At 33.1% G+C, this 12,662-nt stretch overlaps 1 long non-coding RNA gene across 1 annotated transcript in view; it reads right to left on the bottom strand.

Annotated features, from left to right (window-relative positions):
- The window catches only part of LOC124889426, a 31,564-nt gene extending 21,940 nt beyond the window's left edge, over positions 1 to 9,624 (bottom strand). Inside the window, exons 1-2 of the long non-coding RNA XR_007048408.1 lie at positions 9,485 to 9,624; positions 8,781 to 8,841 (exon numbers count right to left, since the gene is read on the bottom strand). This is a non-coding gene — a long non-coding RNA (uncharacterized LOC124889426). The remainder of the gene's footprint in view (positions 1 to 8,780; positions 8,842 to 9,484) is intronic.
- Positions 9,625 to 12,662: the final 3,038 nt, after the last annotated feature.

Here is a 12,662-nt window from a genome sequence, read left to right as displayed (position 1 = left end):
TGAGCCAATTCAAGACTATGCATGACTACATGGTCCATATGGGAGCCTTCATTGCTTAACTACCTCAATAGGTCAATGCCTTCACTTAATTAAACATACAAAGAAAGTTATAGTCATTAAAACCTTTACCACAATTCTATACCACATTCTTACCACACTTGGGTGCAACCTATAATTTAAGTTCATCTTTATATCTAAGGACTTTACCCTTTCATTATCAAACAACCAAGGTTACAAATTTCATCACACATTATTCATAATTCCTTTAACACATTATGTATCATTCATCCATATTGATTGGGCCATTGACCTAGTTTAATACATCATCAACATATGACTAGACAACTCACTTAGATATTTTCACAAACACGTTGGATACATACCTTTAACAAGGCCATTGCTATGGTATATATTATAAAGATTAGGGTTACTCAAGACCCTTATGTTAATCCACATACAAAAAGCACCCAGACATATAGTTCATCATCAATATCACCTATAAATATAAGTCTAAGAAAGATTTAACATCATACATCATTAGTCAAGAAAATAATTTTTATTTGGTTTCAAAACCACCATGTACACTTAATAATCCAAGAGTTTGGAGATATTTAAAGAGGGGAGAAGATATATGCCTTAAAGAAGATGAAACACCAAAAATCTTGGCTATTTTTTGCCACTAGATGAGCTCCCTCCAAAACCGAGCCTCTAACCTTGCTTCAAGAAGCTTTCAGAGTGTTTTAGAGTATTTGAGTCTTGTAAATGGCGGGTTAGAAGGCAATAATGCCTTACATAGTTAAAGGAAAAAGGATTTTAGGCAAGAAAAATGACCACAATTTCTTTATTTAAAATATTAAAAGTGTCCTCATCCAGGGGTACGACTCCCCCATACGACTCCCATAGAAATCATACCCTAGGGTACAAGTGGTACCCTAAATCAAACCCTAGGCTTTTCCTAGGTCAACCATACTATTTTGGGTACAAGTGGGCACTCTTGAGTCATATCCAAAGGGTATGACTTACCCTTAACTCGGAAGCTTCACTCATAACAAAAATTATGCACTTGGTTTGAGGCTCCCGTCTCTACAGTTAAGTAGTATATGACTTGTATGCATTAGCTATGACAAAAGAGAGGTCATGTCGTATAGGAAATAGTATGATACTCTCATTCACTAATCAAGGTACGAAATAGGAGGGCAATGTAGGTATTAGTTGTGACCAAGGGTGCAACTCAAGTCTCTTAGTCGTACCTAACTTAGGGGCACAAAAATAAAGTTGTATTTCAATGATTCAAGACTATGTTTTTCAATGTTGAACTAGACTGAACCCATATAAGAATTGTACAGCTACGGGAAGATCCCATGGTTGTGGGTTCAATTATCTAAGTAATGTGGATGGAAGTCTCACGAGTTACACAATTGGGAGTTATGCTATGATGGGTTATAGAGATTGTACTTAGCTGTCAAGATCATGGTACACATTGTCTGATGAAACTCTTGTAGGCCATCAATATAGGCATCGAACCTATGAGTTTATGGAATGATCATTATTAGGTATAACAATCGTTTTTAAGCTTCTTAGGTTCTAAGGTATGTTTTCTTAAATAGCCATAGTACAAGAGACAATTACAATCTGGTTCATTACCATGATCATATAGTCAAGTCTTCTATTATGTCTTTTTGTTAAATGAAATTGAAACCCGACCTAATCCAACTCAATACTAAACCCTAAAATCCTATAACTAAGATACAATTCATTAAAACTCAAATTGGATCAATTACAATCAAGAGAGTAAAATTAAAGAAATTCAACCTCTAATTTATTTATATTAAGTGATTCAACCTCTTTGTTCATCAAGTACTCCACAAATTAACAAAAAATCAGTAAGTAAAACTATATTTTTTTATTTTTAATGTCAAATCATAGAAAATAAGTTTAGATCAAGTTTGTAATGTATAAGAAAATTATAGATTGAGTTTAGAATGAGTAAGACCGATTGAGAAGTCTTGAGTACCTAAGCATTCGGTTAAATTTATGGCCAATGAAGGTTAAAAGAGGGCCAAAATCTTATGTTAAAATCTGGTTAAGTGTTAGTATACTCCATGACACAACCTACGATCGTGGTACCTATATATGATCATAGGTTGAGTTATTATGGGTCCTAGTTCAAATCTAGTAAGTGCTCATTATATGAGCACATCCCATAATCACCCTATCTAGGTACGATTATGTTATATACTCATCTAATAAGACATACCCTTATTACTTTAGTGATGATCCTATGATCAAAAGGTATAATCGTACCTTTATTACAGGATTATAGGATAGAGACGTCTGAGCACATGTCTTTCCAGTGTTTTTATAGAACCCTTCCTATGATCGAAAGGCACGATCCTGCCCTCATTGAATAATTGTAGGAAGGCTCTTCTGATACATTTACTAAACCTATTTAAATTTTCAAAATTAATACTAACTTTTTCCCATACATGTACAATGGCAAAAAAGGCACAAACAAAGCTACAAAAGAAAATATCCAAGATAAATGAACCCAATGACATACCTCCAGTCTTGGAGAATGAGTACAACAACTCAAGTGGAATTGAGATGGACTTTTCCCCAGTTCCATATAAGAAAAATACTTCCCTCAAATCACGAGGGATAAGGTAAAAAAGATATACCAAGCCAAGTTCATATATATATGTCCGTGGTTGAGGTCACAACCCCAATAAACCCACCAGTCTGAAGAGAGAAGGAACTAAGGTTGTAAGAGGATTCTGAAAAAGAGAGTTTATCAAAGAAAGAGAAGGATATGTCCAACCCCAAATCCTCCGAGGGTGCTATTACTATACTTTAAAGGGGAATGGATTTGATATGTTGGATAGTCCCAAAAGTATAGGGACTATTACAATGATGGGGTCTCAGTGATAGATCAGGGAACAAGAAAAAGAATATTTAAGAAGAACCCTAGATACTGCTAGAGTCCCTCTAGAATATTCCAGCCTTAGTTCAAGTATTTGAGAAGTATGAGCGGGGTTAATGACAAGATCCCTATAGAATTATGAGTCGAAGTTGGTGTGTAAGTTGTAAACCAACTATAGGGCTATGCTGGATAATATGACTCCTTTGGGGAAGTAGAAAGACATGAAAAAATATCCTAGACTCACTATACTGGTCGGGGAAGGAGAACGACATGAAAAAATAGCCTAGACTCACTATATGAGTCTGGGATACTAAGGTCGACATCTCTATCGAGCCATCTCTAAAGCCTTGTTCAGAGACATATTTAAGCATACTGAGTAGACCGTAGAGTATAAATTCTAGATGAATGATTTAAAGCAAGTTAAAATTCTAAATATGGATGATAAAGTGATGCACTATATATGGTTGGAGTGCCACATTGCTGAAGTAGGTGACAATGCCCTATGGATCAATGGGACTGTAATATACAAGCATAGTCTAAAGGATACTACCTATGTTTTGTGATTAATTTTCACACACCAAATCACACCTACAACCAGTGATAATACATTAGATACAACCAATGCCTATCTAGTAGTTGCTTTTATTTTGGGAGTAGATTTGAACATCCCATGAATCATCATAGAGGAGATACGAGATAGGGTACTCCAATTTAGCACCACATTACCATTCAGCTTACTAAGGTGACTGACATGGCGCTCATAAAGGATATAATTAACCTAATTTCCCCAATGAGATGTCTTGATATTCTAGATGTAGTTGGTGGTACGACAAGTAGTGACTTATCGATGTCCAATATCGGTACTGCTTTCTCTTCTGCACCACTGACATTCGTTCATAGTCAACCATTAGTTTTGGCTAAATATATATTGATTCTAACTTCACCATTGGAATAGATCATTTCGATCCTATTAACACAATATTAAGATTAATAAGTTAGATGTTAGGGTTAATCCCTATGTTAGTGATGAGATTTGGGGTTATTTAGGATAGTACAAACCTAAGCAGATAGGCTTGGGAGCCAAATGCCGACTAGGATAGATGTAGTCTAGGCACTAAATTTGACTGATATTAGGGTAGACCTAACCAAGCTTAAGAAAGTAATTAGGGTATTGACTGAGAGAATTGATGATCCACCTCTTTTACCACCACATATGACTTCATTCGTATTTTCTATGATGGACGTGGACTCATTGGTTCTTAATGTTTATACTTTTAAACCAAATAAGAGGAGATAGATGTTGAGGTGATGAGAAAACACTTGAAGCCTCGAAAGAGCAGGAGAGGTGTTAAGATTGATAAAGAGGAAAAACAGAAGTTGCATAAGAAGCAAAAGAAGAAGAGAAAAAAGATAATACAACTGGGCAAACCTTTGAGGCATTGATACTAGAGAGGGATGGGATACCACCTACCACAGAGGTGGTTGCACAAACTAGAAAGGGTACGGAGTTTTTCACCAAATTGAGTACCTTGTACTCCCACCGATGCCAACTCATTTGAGTGTACCACAACCATAGACGATGCCACTAGATTGGAGTAGACTATTAGGTATCAACCTTTATTCCCTCCTAATCAGAGTTCTATTGGTGCCAAAAGAACCACAGGATTGTCCCTTACCCTAGCTTTTAGATTTCAATGATTTCGTTCAGTGGGAACATCGCATAATTTCCAAGTTAAAGGTGAAGGTGTATCATGATAGAGGATTTTTCTTGTTATGTTTCTTTTCCTTCGTTGTGCTATCTATTTAGAACTAATATTTTAAAGTATTTTTATTATTCTCTATGTTGTTTTGTTATTTTTTGTGTAACTTAGAGTAATTTGAGAAAACAAGGAGTAGAAAAAATAAAAAAGCATGCAAACTTGTTCTGAAATCTTAAAAAAAATATCTTTCCAAAAGTTCTATTTTATTTTGTAAGTGTTTTGTGTTTGCATGAGTTGTAACCAATGTTAGGATCTAGATATGCCATTAAGATTGTTTTTATGATAAATTGGATGACCTTGCATGAACTCTGTAGGATGTATCTTAGACGAACCTCTGAGCCATGAGTAAGATTTTTACCTAGTCGGCATGTATGTGTGATCTGAAACTTGCTGGGTTAGTCTCTCAAAATATATAGGATAGGAAGTTGGGAAAGAATCATAGGTCATGTTTGAAAAAGTTCAGTATATCTTAAATAACATAAAAAATGATCATGTATTCCTTGCACCCAAATTTTGAGGCCTAATAGACATTTTCTTTGAACTATCCAATTCACCTTCCCAATTTTTACAATGAATCTTCCATAGCCCTAGTTCTTCCTTTGGATACTGTGTACCTCAACTCAGTCGAATCACCTAAGTTGAGGGTTTTTTTTATGTAGGGGTATGTAGAAAGTGGGCATGGAGGATTAGTAGTAAAAGAAAAAAGGAGTCGGGTGTGGTATGAGAAAAAAAGAATAAAGAAAAATAAGTAAAAAACATGTTTATGTGTTTTTATTGTTTTCTATGTAATTAAGTGTAATTTGAGAAAACTTGATACGTTCGAAATATAAAAATGTGAACTTGTTTTGAAAGATTAAAAATGATGCCCCTCCAAAAGTTTTGTTTTTTTGTTTTTAAGTGTTGTGTGTTTTCCTGTGTTGTAAATAGGATCTAGATATGACATTAGGATCATTAGTGCGATAACCTGACCAACCTTGCATGAGCTCAGTAGGTAATAACTTAGACAAATTCCCTAAGCCAAGAGTGGGTAAGGTTTTTACCTAGTCGGAGTGTGTGTGCAATCTAGAACTTGCCCAGTTAGTCTTCCCAAATATATAGGTAGGAAGTTCGGAAAGTATCATAGACCATGTTTGAAAAAATTCACTATACCTTAAATGACCTACCAAATGATCATGTATCTCTTGGACCCATATTTTGAGCCTTAACAGTCCTTTTCTTTGTACCACCTAATCCACCTTCCCAATTCTTACAATGAACCTTCTTTGTCCCTGGTCCTTTCTTAGAAATTGTGTTCCCCAACTCAGATAAATCACTTAAGTTGAGGGGGCTATTGTGTAGGGGTGCGTAGAAAGTTTATATGAAGGATTAGTAGTAAAAAGGAAAAAGGATTCGGGTGCAGAATGAGAAAAGGAGAAAAAAAATAGGGAGAAAAGATAGAAAGATAAAAGAAAAAAATAGTGAATTATGAAAATAAAACCGCACTCAAGGTCTAAACAGGAAATGAAAATATGGAAAAGGGAGAATAATGCATGAAAGTAGGAAAGTGGAGCCATAAGTAGTGTAGTACCAAAGAGGATTAAGTCACTATACCCAAATGCGCCACACCTATTTACAAGCCTATTTACAAGCCTAGAAAAGACCTATAGTGATCCTAACTCGACTGTTCAAAAGCTGAAGCATAGAAAATAAGGGCAAGCCTATGTTATCAAACACACACAACATGACTTTTTTTGTGAGGGTGAGAGATTTAATTCAGTTCCAGTTAATAAATTCATCACATCAACTGAGTGATTAGGGTACTTTTTTGATATGAGGGTGTAAGGGTTATAGTCTAGGTGCTGCTTAGTTAGGTAGTGTATTGGTCTATGTGTTAGGTTATCTATTCATAAAGGTGAAGGGTGTTGAAAATGTTTATGTTGTTTGTATGCATGAAAATTGTCTTTATACAAGTAACTACCATAGTGATCTTGATTTGCTGTAAGTTAAGCGTCATAGTTAGTCTAGTTTATTTTTTGCCTAAAAACATGCAAATATTCTAAGTTGAGAGGTTTTATGTGTCTTGGATTTTCTGCATTTAAGATACTTAAAACTGTGAATATTTACAAGCATGAGAAATGGTGGATTTTTGCATGATTGTAGGATAAATAGACTCGTAGAAATAAAGTGCTAAAAGTTTAGCTTAAGGAGCATCAGATGATCAAATCCATGATTATGGGATCTGACCATGGTCATAACAAGCATGTCGTATAAGGAATCATAAGATGGTTTTAAGAGATCATAGGAAGATTTTTCAAAATCCATCTATAGAAGTTAACTGAAGAGGATCAAATGGTAGCATCATATGATCATACATTGAAGTAATGATCGTAGCATAAGGTTGTGGGTAGGAAGTCCAGAATTGCAAGACCTAGAGGTTGAGGTAAAAGATGATCAAACAATAATATAGAACCATCATAGGTTGATACCAACCTTACTGAGAACCATACTAGTGAAGATTTGAAGATGAAAATCCATGATCCAAATCATGAGTATCAAAGGATGGATCATGGGTTCTAACCACGATCGTACCTTCTTGTCGTTCGAGGCCACCAACCCAAATATCATATTTTGTTTAGGATAAGAGTTATTTTGTTTATAAATACTCTTATAGGGTTATTTTTATGATTTATACTATTTTATATGTGTTTACACTATTTTATATTTTACAATATTATATTGTGAGATTATAAGGCATGCTTTCTGAATTTTATGAACATTGTTTCTAGGGTTTTGATTCAAGTTGAGATTTTGGAGTTTTATTCTTATTGTAAATTCACAATAATGTTTTCATTAATGAATTCTTCTTGTGTTCTTGAAATCATGAGTATCTAACAATCATAATTAGGGTTGTGGGAACCATGATGAATTAACAAGATAAGTTACGTGTGGCGCAATTCTAAACTGGTGTCCTTGCATGTATCTGTATTTCCTTCATTATGATTAATCGTCTAATGGATGCAAACATTTGAAAATTTCCTGTATTCTAAACTTTCTTAGAGAGAGCTAGATATGAGAAAAACCAAATAACAATAGATCTTTGAAGCTACCAACCTTTATCTAATAACTTGAGCCATGACAAAGATAGTTAATCGAAGATCAAGAATATCTTAGTAGCAAGACACTTAGAGTCTGACATGAGCAGAGTAAAATTCATCTAACCAACGTAAATAGATGTTTAGATGATCTTATATTGTCAAATTTTGCATGCAACACATCGGAATAGTTTGCTAGCATGAGAAACCCGTGTAGCTATTAAGTCATAGGGAACAAAATCATAGTACTTTATCATATTGATTACAACTCCAGTAATCAATAATTGTTATTATTGCTCTTTTGTTTCACAAAATTCTTCCTTCTTTTACTTATTCGTCAGTTACCTAGACAAAAACATGATTGAATTTCGTCCTATTCTCTATGGGTTTGATTCCAACCTTGTTGGATTCTATTTTTGATTAAAATACCATTTTATACTTTTTAGGAGGTGTTATTTGAACAACATCAAGCTACAACCATACAAAAAGAGATCGAGGATGAAAAACTGTAATCACAGAGAAGGAAAAATAAAGAAACACAACAAACTATCAATAACCAACACCATAAGCAAATCAATAATGTTTGTGCTTATTAATCCAAAAATCAAAATAATAAATTCATTTTGAGATCCACCAAAATCTACTTAGATAGGAATAAATAAAAAAATTCTATTATTCTTCTTCATTCAAAAAATAAAGAAATTCTATTCTTCTAGGAAAAAAATTGTTGGTTCTTATTTTATTTTTTTCAAATGTACTACTCTACAATAAAAGTCGAAAGTTTTAAATTTTTTAGCTAGCATCTCTGTTATCACCTTAAATTTGCAGATCCAATTATGAAATTTCTTATAATACAAAACAAAATTCTATAGATCTTATAACACAATCTTCTCAAGTTAGAAACACAACAATCATATTAGATCTTCTTTCATTAGAATTTTGGAAGTTGGAGAGAAACCCAAACATAATATAAAATGCATAACCTAAAAATCATAATATGGTATAATTTTTTTTGATAAATAAACATACCACATAGAAGGTCGAGAATTTCAAGAGAGATACCACATAGAAGAGGCGCAGATGCTCTTTCCTGTATATGCACATGCATTGAAAAGAAAAGAAAAAGAGATGGAGACATAAAACTTCAAAGGATAAATCTGAATGTTATGTGTCAATTGAATAACAAATGTAAGACACGCAGGGTAAAATAATATGTAAAGCAATAAATGTTAAATTACCAAAACACTCTTGTTCTAAAATTAATTGGCAAGTAGCACATATGTTAAAACCACTCTTTATATATGTTTTTAACAAATTTTAAAGTGATAAAAAAGAGATTGTAATCACAAATAAGATATGATTAAACAAGATTTTGCTGATGAATATTTGTGAGTACAGTTTTCTTTCTCCTTTGACTCTTCTAACTAAATTTTCTTCATGATTCAATAATTCACGAGCTTTTAGAAGTAGCATATTTCTCAAATGTAGGATGAGTTGGACCTTCTTGTGATGTATTTAATTTTTAGGATTGTTAGACAGTTACTTTCATAAAAATGATATTTGACATGATGATCTCTTTATGAATATCCCAAAGAACTTATAGGATCGCAAGATGCCTGAGAACATATGTTACTATTTTACTAGATGTGATTTAGGATTTAGGACAGATTAGCCTCCTAGAAACCTAATAGAATTGGACAACAAAATTTCAATGCCTACAAATATTCCCTTACCCTTCTTCAAGGCTCATCGGAGCGTAAACTCATGAAACTCAAAGAAAAATGATGCTTTCATCTTCGCATTTTTGTTGCTTCAGATTTGCAGATCTAATTTGTGAGAGAGGAGATGAATGTCAGATTTGATTCCACTAGCGTGTTAATTTGATGCCGCAAATTTTAATGTGATGAAAAATAAATTACAATTGCCGCACCTTATTTTTCTCGCAAAAAACAAAATTTGATGTGACCACTCTTTTAGGAATATTTAAAATAACAAAGTCTCTACCTAACAAATTGAGGTGTGTTAGGGGACCATTATAAACTATTTACGAATATGTTATTTATTAATCTACATCACTATAAATTCAGGTGAGGATTCAAGTTAACCTCAAAAGGAAGGTGTTAAGAACCTCTCGAGGTTCTCAAATATGAGTCCCGACTGAATTCATAGATTACATGAGGGATCTTATGTTATAAGCATGATTAGTTATTTTATTAATTAAAGAATAGGCATTTAAACATGAAAATCTTTATTTTTGATAAACTAGGTGCATGATTCAATTTTATCTAACTAATAATTATCTAAATGATAAATTGATTAAACACATAAATAAATAATAAAAACATGAGTCAGATAAGCGAGAAGATAAAAGGGACACAATTATATAATGAAAAAATTATTAGACAATAAACCTATATTGCCCCAAAATAAAATACGCGAAGTGAAATTAAATAAAAATAACTAGTTGAGGATAGTATAGGTTTAAAATATTTGGAAAAGGGTTGATTTTATCCTATTCGAGTCAGAGCCTAACATATTTACTAAAGATAATTTCAAATTTTATTGTCGTATCCTACTTGGGCCAATTTCCATCATGTTTATTTCTATTTGGATTTTTTAATTTATTATTACTTATAGGCGTACCCTAAATAATTCTTACCTATCCAACCCAATCCTAATCTTAATGTTCAGGAGGTATGGAAGAAATATTGATTAGGAGGGTCACTAGACTTAAATAAATGTCTTGTGAATGGTATTAACTATTATTGTGTTAAAACAAAACAGATAAGTACTTTAAACATATAACAAGTAAAGAGAAAAGTAATAGACACTTAACTTTAACAATTTCTCCATTGAGACTCAATCTATTTGATATAGAAACAGGGGGCATTTTGTTAAAAGTGACAAAAGAGTTTCAAAATGAGATGTAGGTGACTCAAGTCTTAGTAATTGAGTGTAGGTGACAATTACTTTATTATGGATTAAGAAAGTTGAAGAAGTTTGAGAATAGACCATAAGTTTTTAAATTTATACTTTTATCCAAATACTAACCTAATATAACCAAAAACGGAGGGAAAAAAGCCATATTTCTCTCTTTTCTCATCTATTATTATGTTCTCTCTCTTAGTGATTTTTGTTGTTCATTGTTGCCGCTGCTTTATTCATCATCTTCTACTTCATTATCTTCATCTTCATATTTTATTTCATTATCATCTTCATCTTCTTCTTGTTAACCATTGTTGTTGTTATTGTTGTTACCACCACTACTGCTACTTGACACATTTCTTAGGTCAAATATTATTTCGTACATTACTTTTTACTTTGACATTACTTTATAGGAGACTTTGGTAAGTCAAATTATGGTTTTTAGTTGAATTTTTCATCTGGGTAACTGCTATTATGCTATTTTTTCAACAGTAGATGACACGTGAACATAAATGCAACATAAGAGCCATCTGTTTAAATTGATCGCTCATTTGTTTTGATAGATAAGCCATTTGTTGCAATGGAAGACTCATATGTTGGATTCATGTTTATGGTTCTATAGTGCCATAACATGAATCAAACAGATAGGTCATCTGTTGCAACATATGACCCCTCTGTTACAACAAAGTGGTTATTTGTCACAATAAACTAGTTATCTATTGCAACAAATTAATCACCTATTGTAATAAAACCTAAACTCTATTCCAACAGATGCGTCATCTATTACAACAAGTAAGTCACCTATCGCAATAGGTTAGTTATCTATTGTAACATGTCACTCATTTGTTGCTTCAAACATTATTTCATAACATAACATCTATCCCAACAGGAACTTCATCTATTGTAGTAGATTTATTGAGTGTTGCAATATATGATTCACCTGTTACAATAGATGACGCATTTGTTAAAATAAGATTCAGGAGCATAATATGAATCCCAATAGGTAAGTAATCTATTGCAACTGATCACTTACCTGTTGCAACATATTTTTCACCTGTTGTAATAAATTACATATCTATTGGGATTCATGTTACAACACTATGAAATCACTATTAATTTTATTATGATATCATTATTAACTTTTTTTGAACAAATGACTTTATTTAGATACCACTAATAGAGGGATAAATAAGAATAGGGTTGAATTTTCATGGTCAATGGATCGAGAAAAGCAATCGATGTGTACGACTGTAATACCCCAAACTTTCTTTAAGATAAATCTAGTCTTCAGAAGAGTTATTGATGACTTCCTAAATGATTAATATTTAAATCAGATAGAATTTCCATAATTTTAATTTTTTATGATGTGGGAAATTGAATTATCTTTCGAACGATACCAATTTCATCCAAATCCGGTATCGAACAAAAATATTATAGACATTTTACAAAGAACTGTTGGAATTTCCCAGAAGTGACGGTTAGGCCGACGAACCGTCGAGATAGCGATGGACTATTGTCCAAACCATCATAGATAAGGCAGGAAGTTCAGGTTCTGGAAAAGTATGATGGGATAGACTGACAGACCATCGAGCCAGCGCCGGACCGTCGAGCCAGCAGTGGACCGTTGCCCAAACCGTCGCCACTTCTGATCAATGATTTTAAGCCATTTTTAAAAGGGTATTGGGGTATTTTTACACCTTTTTTAAACCCTAATTATACCAAACCAGAGCTTATAACTTCATTATTTATCCACAATACCAAATTAGGGTTTCTCTCAAAGATCAATCCCCAAGAATAAGAAACCCTAGGTGTCTAGTCCCAAGGCAAGAATTTAAGGTTTTCTCCACCAATCTTTAAGAAATTATCCACCCAGGTATGTCAAGTGTTGATTCATGGGTTTCTTTCACCCATGAAGCTCAAGAAACCCTATTTGAGATATAAACTTTGGATTCCATGGTATGAATTGAATTATATCAATGTTTATAT

This window comes from Capsicum annuum, chromosome 12 (assembly GCF_002878395.1).
Source record: "Capsicum annuum cultivar UCD-10X-F1 chromosome 12, UCD10Xv1.1, whole genome shotgun sequence".
NCBI classification, from domain to species: Eukaryota; Viridiplantae; Streptophyta; class Magnoliopsida; order Solanales; family Solanaceae; genus Capsicum; species Capsicum annuum.
This window is presented reverse-complemented; position numbering and strand designations above follow the sequence as displayed.